This window comes from Arachis ipaensis, chromosome B09 (assembly GCF_000816755.2).
Source record: "Arachis ipaensis cultivar K30076 chromosome B09, Araip1.1, whole genome shotgun sequence".
Classification (NCBI taxonomy): Eukaryota; Viridiplantae; Streptophyta; class Magnoliopsida; order Fabales; family Fabaceae; genus Arachis; species Arachis ipaensis.
Window position 1 is genome coordinate 36,072,989 of NC_029793.2, and position 9,187 is coordinate 36,082,175.

Consider the following 9,187-nt stretch of genomic DNA (forward strand, 5'->3'; position numbering starts at 1 on the left):
ACATTTAAAAATATAACCATTTTAAAATAAATTATTTTACAATAATAATTAGTTACGAATATATTTGGTAACAAAAGAAAAATTTAACCAAAAATAGACAAAATTTACTTTATTTAATATTTATTGTTGTTTTTTTTTTCTCTTAGCATTATCGAATTAGTTATTGGTGCTTCTTCTCTTGCTTATTTTATGTTGTGCTTAATTATTGCCAATTTTGAATATGACCTAATTAATGCTTGATGGAAGGAAAAACGATTCCACACAAAACTCACCGGTAAGTGTACCGAGTCGCATTAAGTAGTAATAACTCACAAGAGTGAGGTCGATCCCACAGGGATTGATGGATTGAGCAATTTTAGTTAGGTGATGAATTTAGTTAAGCGAATATTTGATGATTTGAGTGATTTTGATTAACAGAAGCTAAATTGCAAGAAAGTAAAAGTGCAGAAGGTAAATTGAGCAGAAAAGTAAAGTGCAGAAGAGGTAAATTGCAGTAACTTAAAGTGCAAGAAAGTAAAAGAGCTGAAACTTAGATTGTAAGAAAAGTAAATTGCAGAAACTTAAAGTGCAAGAAATATAAATTGCTGAATCTAAATTGCTAAGAAATGTAAATTGCTTGAAGAGTAAAAGGATTTAGGTATTGGGACTCAAAATTTAACTAAAAAATGAAAGTTAAAGTAAATCAGAGAGCTTTGAGATGCAGGAATTCAGATCTGGATCTCAGTAGCAAGAACAGAAATGGAAGATTGCTTCAAGAAACAAAACAGCAAGAAAACTTAAATCAATTATGAAATTCTAAAAGAGAAATTGAAGATCGAAGGAGAGCAATTAGATCAAAAAGCATATCTAGATCTCAATTACTCCCTTGATCAAGCAGAAAAGAAATTGCAGAAGAAAATGAAGTTGAAAACAGAAGAGAAAATTTAGATCCAATTCTTAGAACAATTGAGAAGAAAAGTGAAGGATGATTCTCAGATCAGGAATCAATGGAGCTCTTCAATCTCAATTCAAAATTCAAGAACAGACAATAGAAATTGCAGAAGAAATAAAAATGCAGAAAGAAAACTACATCCAATTCCCAAATCCCAATTTCAGAACAAATGAAAATTAAAAGTGAGAAAACTAAAATGAGCTAAAGGTCCTTTTACAAATCAAGCTTAATCCTATTTATACACTTTCTATTTTGGTCTTCAAAGTTTGGAGTGGGCCTTTTGGTTTTTGGATTTGAAGAGAGATGGGTCCGGTTGGCTTTGGTTCAAGTTGGGTTGGAGGCATGGGTCAGCTCCCAGGGGAGTGCTCCGTTTAGTTTTGTGAACGTTGCGTTCACTTAGCCTTGTTTGCAATTGCCTCCCTAGCTTAGCTTAGCGTTCACTCTTTGAACGCTACGTTCAAATTGTGAATGCTACACTTGATGAGTCTTCCTCCCAGGGCTTGAATCCACGAAAACGTTGGCAAAAAAGAGCGCTACGCTCGAATTTTTGAGCGCTATCCCTCCTTGTCTTGATGCGCGCTCAGCCTTGCTTGGTGCCCCCCTCTTCGAGCGCTACGTTGCATCCTTTTAGTGCTGGCTTGTGTTTGCTTTGATGCGCCTAGCCCTCTTTGATTCCAAGCTAGAGAAAGGTGAGGATAGGCAACGTAGCGTTCGAATTCTTGAATGCTACCCTTGAGGATTGTTGTGATGCGCCTTGCTTTCTCACCAAGAGTCACGAAAAAGGGAAGGAAAGACAATGTAGCGTTCTCTTCTTTAAACGCTATGCCTTGATGATTGTTGCATGAGTTTGGTTCCTTGGCTTGACAAGTCACGAGAAAGGGAGGAATAGTGAACATGGCGTTCACTCTTTAGAACGCTACCTTTGCTCCCTTGGTTGAGTGCAACGCTTTAATGTCATGGGCCACGCTTTTAAAAGCGTGGCCTAAGATCCAAAGCGTGCTCCAAACTCTTCTTTTCTTTTTTTCATCATTTCTTTATCTACAAGCAACCAAACAACTAATCAAAGTCCCAACAAAATCACTAGATCTTTGCATCATTTATAAAATCCATTAATTCTAGCTTAAAACCTATGATTTTTTGTAAAATAGATGATGTTTGATTGATTCAAGAAAATCATGAAAATCCACTCCAATTACTTACTTATGGTGCAAGAAAGTGCATAAAACCTAATGAAACTAATGAAAAATGCTTGTAAAACTAGTATAAGATGACTTGTCATCACAACACCAAACTTAAACCTTGCTTGTCCCCAAGCAAGCACTAAACATGAGAAGAAATGAAATGAAACAGAGAAGCATATGTGTCCTTATTTAGCAGATAATAGAATTTGAACTATGGGGTTTTATGCAGACAAAACTGCAGCTCACTTATTCTTTGCTGATAGACAAGAAATGTTTTTTTGAGGATTCACTAGAGTTGCTGTCATAATGCCTTGCTTTTTTGATTGATCCCTTTTTGGTTTTTCCTTCTTTCTTTTGCTTAGCAAGCTTATTTCTCAATGATAACTCAGTGTCAAGTGTTGCAGCAGCCTTTTGGCTCAATTTTGCTCAACACTTCTTCACTACAGACACTTGGCTCACAAATCCTTTTAGGAACATTGATGCCCAGCACCTCTTTGGGTTATTAAATGCTTTGTAACTAGGTTGCTCTTGATAATGGACTTTCGATTGGTAATCCCGGATTAGTTAATCCAAGTTACCAAGTTTTAAAAGACTCCTCAGAACCTAATTGTCCAAGCATATCCTAGTACAAAAAGCACCACAGGTATATGTCCTAAGGTCCAAGCTATTGGTGTCTAGCCTTATTGTTTGTTTCTTTGCCAATTCTTGGCTTTTCTTTTCTTTTTCTTTTCTTTTTCTTTCTTACTTGGCTTCATTTTCCAAGGAATTTCATTAATAAAAGGTTTTATGACAGCAAACAAGTTCATACTACAAAGAACACTCTATTATGCAGCTTTTATTATTGAGCTTATCATCTTAATCAAGCAATTACCACCACAACTTCATTCTAATTCCTACCACATTGAACAATCACTTTCTATTTCAAATATTTTTCTCTTATTGATGCAAAAGGGAAACAAAACAGAATTCAAGATAGATGAGTGATAACAAGCATAATGCAAATCCTAACAAGAAAACTACTAAAGATATGAAAGTGCAGAATATAAAATATTTGGAGGCACATATTGACCATAACTTGAGCTACAGAGGTCCAAATGATGCGGTTTCAGTTGGGTTGGAAAGCTAACATCCGGGGCTTCGAAACAATATAAGATTTGCCATAGTTGCATCGCGCATAGAGGCGCGCACGCGCATGGTACGCGGACGCACCGTTGGTGGCATATGACTCACTTAATGCAACACGTGGCCAGCGATTTTAGAAGCCTTGTGGGCCCAATCCAACTCATTTCTTATGCTATTTAAGCCAATGATTGAAGAGGAATTGATATACTTTAATCATTAGTCATAGTTTAGTTTTAGAAGTAGTTAGAGTTAGAGAGAGAAGCTCTCTCGGTTAATTTTAGGGGTTTGTTTTAGTGACAAACAACTTTTTGTATGAAAGGATTATTGCTTGGTTTAGAAACTATACTTTACAACGAGATTTCATTAGTGAATTTCTAAACTGTCAAAAATCCAATCATCAAAACGGCGCCGTTGCCGGGGACTTGCAATGGTGTTGTGTTATTGGTTATTGTATCTATGTGAATAGTGTGAATATCTCGCTTTTTTCTTTATTTGCTAGTTTTTGTTAGTTTTATTTTGCTTTTTCACTATGAATTCTCACCTTGGCTATGAGTTTGGTTCTAATTGTGTTGTAGGAAATATGAACTTCAATGATGACACTCATGGATGGAACCGACAAAGATGGGAGGAGCCTCAAGGAATTTATCACTCCTATTGGCAACAACCTCCGGATACTTATAGGTATAATTACCATCCTAATACATGTCAATTCAATGGCTATGGTGACTCCTTTTGTGATGATCAAGCACCACCACCATATGCTTATGATTCTTATCCTCAACATGAACCTCAACCATACTCACAAGCCTTCCAAACACCATCTTATGATCCATATCCATCATATAACCAATCATCCATACCATATTTTTATGGCCATTATGAGCAAGAACCTCAAGAATCACCACAACCATATCAAGATTACTCCCAAGAACCACCTCAATACTCACCATCTCCATACCTTTACCAAGAAGAATCACCTTCCTACTATGAACCCTCTCTCCAAAATGATGAACCTTCCTACCCATCCCAAGCCCCAATAGATGATCCTCTCACTTTGTTACTTCAAGGACAAGAAGCTATGAAGCAGGATACACTTGAGTTTGTAACCAATTTGACTAAGGTGGTGCACACTTTAGCCCACCAATGTTTGAATACTCAAGGTGCTTCCATAGTCACATGTGGAACCGCAAAAGAAGAGCAAAGCATGAAGGAGAGATTGGAAACTCCGGTGGGGGATGGGAAATGCCATTTTGTATTGGAGCAACTAGAGGAAGCTATAATCATTGAAGAAAAGGAAGACGTGGTTGAAGATTTAGGAGATGTTAAAAGTCCAAGGGAATGTAGCACCATGGAGCACTCTTCCAAGAAGCTTGATATTGATGTTGAAGAGGGTGCGCAACCTCTAAGGCATACCGTCGTTGGAGACTTGGAAGAGGTTTATCCAGAGATGGATTCAATCATGGATGAATTTCTCTCTACAATGGAATCCTCTCCCATTGGACATGGAGTTGAAATTATAGAAGAGTGTGCACAACCTCCCATACCCTTGATGAGCAATGAGAAAGAGAGTGAATCGAAAGAGAGCTACCAAGAGGAAAACGTTGGCATGGTGTATATTGAAATTGAAGAATATGAAGAGGTTGACCAAGAAATGGATTTATTCATCAATGAATTTCTATCCAAAATTGAACCACCTCCCATTAGGCAAGAAATCAAAGTTCTTGAAGACAACACCAAGCTATGTGATAAAAGGGGAAAGGTTGAAATCAAGGAAGCTCGCAAAGAGGTGGAAATACACAAAGAAGAGCACAAGAAAGTAGACCTTGCATTATCTAAGTGTGGGGAGGTCTCCCTTCCCGAGTCACCATCCAACACAACATTCAAGTGGGTAAAATTCTTATCCATAAGCTCAAACTAAAAGTGCTAGGTGGGAGACACCCCACCATGGTAACCTCTTTCCATTCTCTTTTGGTTTTGTATAATAAGTGATTTGAGTTGCCATTGTAGGTAGATTTTCATTTCATATTGATTTGTTTGTAAAGATTGGTTGTTAGTACGTTGTATTCATTAGTAGTAGATGAATAAATCCTAAAATCAAATTGCATTTTTGTGAATTGTTTGATATTTGATTGAATAAAGAAGAGTTTTGGACATTATAGGGAGCTCTTGGGCATTCTTTCTGCTTTTTGGGCAAAAAAAAAAAACGGCCATCGGCGCGCTAGCACGCTGTGCGCGCGCGTGCACATTGCACTTCCGCAACTTCTGGTACAAAAACCAGAGAGTTGTGCGCGCGTTGTGCCAGCATTGTGCTGGGAGCACAAGCTCATCCACGCGTAAGCGCGCGCGGATCGTCCCTGCTGCATCCACGCGTGAGCGCGCTATGCGCGCGCGCAGATTTGCACCCTGCTTTTCTCCTTCCTCCTTTCTCCTTCTTTCCTCTTCTCTTCTTCTTTCTTTCTCATTTTTTAGTGAGTGTGAGTGTCATCCAAGAGTGGGAAAACTTTGGGACATTGGTTGGGATAAAAGGGTGTTTGTGTTTTGTATTTTTATATTGGGGAATTGGTACATACTCATGTATTGTATAGATGTATAGACCTTATGCATTGATGTTCTTGTGTATAGTTTGAAAGAAAAAGAAAAAAAATGAAAAGAAAAAGAAATAAAAGTGAAAAATAAAAAAAAGAAAAGAAAAGAAAAAAATGTATATAGAAAAAGAAAGAAAAAAAGAAGAGCAATAAAGGGGACAAAATGTCCCAAAGTGAAGCTCAGTAAGAATCAATGCATAAGTGTTGTGAAATGAAAAGAAAATGCATGAGTATGTGAAAAAGTGAGGAATGGGTAGTTAGATTAGTACTTAATTGTATAGGTCATTATATAGGTTAGGTGAAAAAGTTTAAGTTAATCAAAGATTCAAATCCTAAGTCCACTAGCCATATATGATCCTACCTTGACCCTAACCCCATTACAACCTAAAGAAAAGACCTCATGATACATGTATGCATGCATTGAATAATTGTTGATTGTTAGAAGAAAAACAAATCTTGGAAAGCATGATTAGGGGAGAATTGAGAGAATCAACCCCAAACACCGAGCGACTAGAGTGCAAACACTTCCGGTGAGGGTTCGATGCTCAATTCCTTGATTCCCGGCTTTCATGAGCGTTCTTCTCGCAAGTCTACTTGAACTTCATTTTGATATTCGAATTGGTAGGATTCATGAATCGTTATATGATCTTGGCCCTACTTGTGCACGTATGACTTGGAGGATTGATTTATTTTTAACCAAGTAGGTAAAACCATTTTGCATTTAGTTGCATATAGTTTAGGTTGCATATAGTTCATTTACATGGAATAAATGTTGATACCCTTTGTTTCTCTCTTGGCTTAAGCATGAGGACATGCTTGGATTAAGTGTGGGGAGGTTGATAAATCCCATTTGTAGGGTTTATCTTGTATTGATTTTTGGGGATTTTATCAACTTTTACCCACATTTATTCAATGAAATAGCATGGTTTTATAACTTCTCCCTTAATTGTGCTTAAGAGTGAAAACATGTTTTTTAGGACTTAAAATAGCTAAATTTAATTCACCTTGATTCTATTAGATGCCTTGATATGTTTGTTAAGTGATTTCAGATTTAGGAGGCAAAGATTGGATTAAGGGAATGAAGAAAAAGCATGTAAAGTTTGAGAACTCATGAAGAAATGATGGAACCAAAAAGCTGTCAAGCCTGACCTCTTTGCACTTAATTGACCATAACTTGAGCTACAGAGGTCCAAATGATGCGGTTTCAGTTGGGTTGGAAAGCTAACATCTGGGGCTTCGAAACGATATAAGCCAACTCATTTCTGATGCTATTTAAGCCAATGATTGAAGAGGAATCGATATACTTTAATCATTAGTCATAGTTTAGTTTTAGAAGTAGTTAGAGTTAGAGAGAGAAGCTCTCTCTTCTCTCTAGAATTAAGATTAGATTTAGTTCTTAGATCTAGGTTTTAATCTTTGCTTTCTTCCACTTCTATCTCTCAATTCTTTGTTGCTACATTCATCTTCTTCTATTCTTTTGTTATAATTTCCTTTATGTTGTTCTTATATTTTGTTGTAGATCTAGTATTGTTCCTTCTACATTCTTCCAATTCAATAAGAGGTAATTCATAATAATTGTTCTTCTTTGCTTTTCTATTGTTGATCTCTTGCTTTTGTAGTTGTAGATTTCTTTAATTCTTGCAATTAATAATGTTTACTTCTATTACACTCTATGTGTTTGTTGAAATGCCTCTTCTAGATATAGTGTAGATTTTGTTCCTCTTGACCTAGGTAGAGTAATTAGTGACACTTGAGTTATCTAATCCCTTTGTTGATTGATAATTGGAGAGATTGCTAATTGGTTTGGAGTGCACTAAAGCTAGTCTTTCCTTGGGAGTTGGCTAGGACTTGTGGCTCAAGTCAATTCATCCACTTGACTTTCCTTTAATTAGTAAGGGTTAACTAAGTGGTAGCAATGAACAATTCTCATCACAATTGAGAAGGATAACTAGGATAGGACTTCTAATTTTCATACCAAACCAAGAGCCTTTTATAGTTGTTAGTTTATTTTCATTGCCATTTACTTTTCATGCTTCTTATCCAAAACCCCAAAATAACTCATAACCAATAACAAGACACTTTATTGTAATTCTTAGGGAGAACGACCCGAGGTTTGAATACTTCGGTTATTAATTTTAGGGGTTTGTTTTAGTGACAAACTGTATGAAAGGATTATTGCTTGGTTTAGAAACTATACTTTACAACGAGATTTCATTAGTGAATTTCTAAACCGTCAAAAATTCAATCATCACTGCCTTTCCAAATTCCTCATTGAAGCTTCATAGTTCTTACTGGTTAGCTCTTGATGTTTCATCATCTTTTCCATCAGTATCTCCAAGTTGGAGATCCTTTGAGATTCTTGGGGTGGTTGTGGTTGATTATGGGATGTTGAGGATGGATGATAGTTATTTTGGGTATTGGATGGGTTGTTAGGTGGATAGTAGTTGGATTGAGGTTGATTGTTTTGTGATTTTCTGTATTGGTTTTGGTTAGTGTTTTGATGGTTTTGATGGTTTGTGTTTCTGGAGTTGTTTTGGTTTGAGTTTCTCTACCAAGGCTGCTGGTTTTGATTGTGATTGTCTCCCCACCTCAAATTGGGGTGGTTTCTTCAGGATGAGTTGTAGGTTTCACCATGGAATTTATTTTGATTAACTCCTTGGTTGTGCATATAATTGACTTGCTCTTACTGCTGCTGCTCTTTATAGAGTTCCTCATTTTGCCGCCATAATGGTTGATTGGGAGTATTCACTGCTGCAATTTGAAGTCCATCAATCCTCTTGGCCATCATCTCCATCTGTTGTTGAATATGTTGATGCATTACCTTGTTTTGAGCTAAGATGGTATCCACACCTTCCAACTCCAATACACCCTTCCTTTGAGCTGGTTGGCGTTGTCTTTGGTGACCATAGAAGTATTGGTTGTTTCTTACAGTGTCAATGAGGTTCTGAGCCTCCTCAGTTGTCTTCATGAGTTGTAATGAACCTCCTGCTGAGTAGTCAAGTGCCTCTTGAGCTCTCAATGTCAATCCTTCATAGAAGTTTTGAAGTTTATCCCATTCATTGAACATCTCTGGTGGGCACTTCCTGAGTAGAGTTTGTATCTTTTCCAGACATCATATAATGACTCTCCATCCATCTGAGTGAATGTTTGGACCTCTATTTTGAGTCTGATGATCCTTTGTGGAGGATAGAACTTGGCTAGGAACTTGTTCACTAGATCCTCCCAATTGTTAATGCTTTCTCTTGGAAATGCCTCTAACCATTGAGCAGCTTTGTCTCTCAGGGAAAATGGAAACAGCAACAACTTGTAAATGTCAGGATGCACACCATTGGTTTTCACTGTGCTACATATCCTCAGAAAGGTAGATA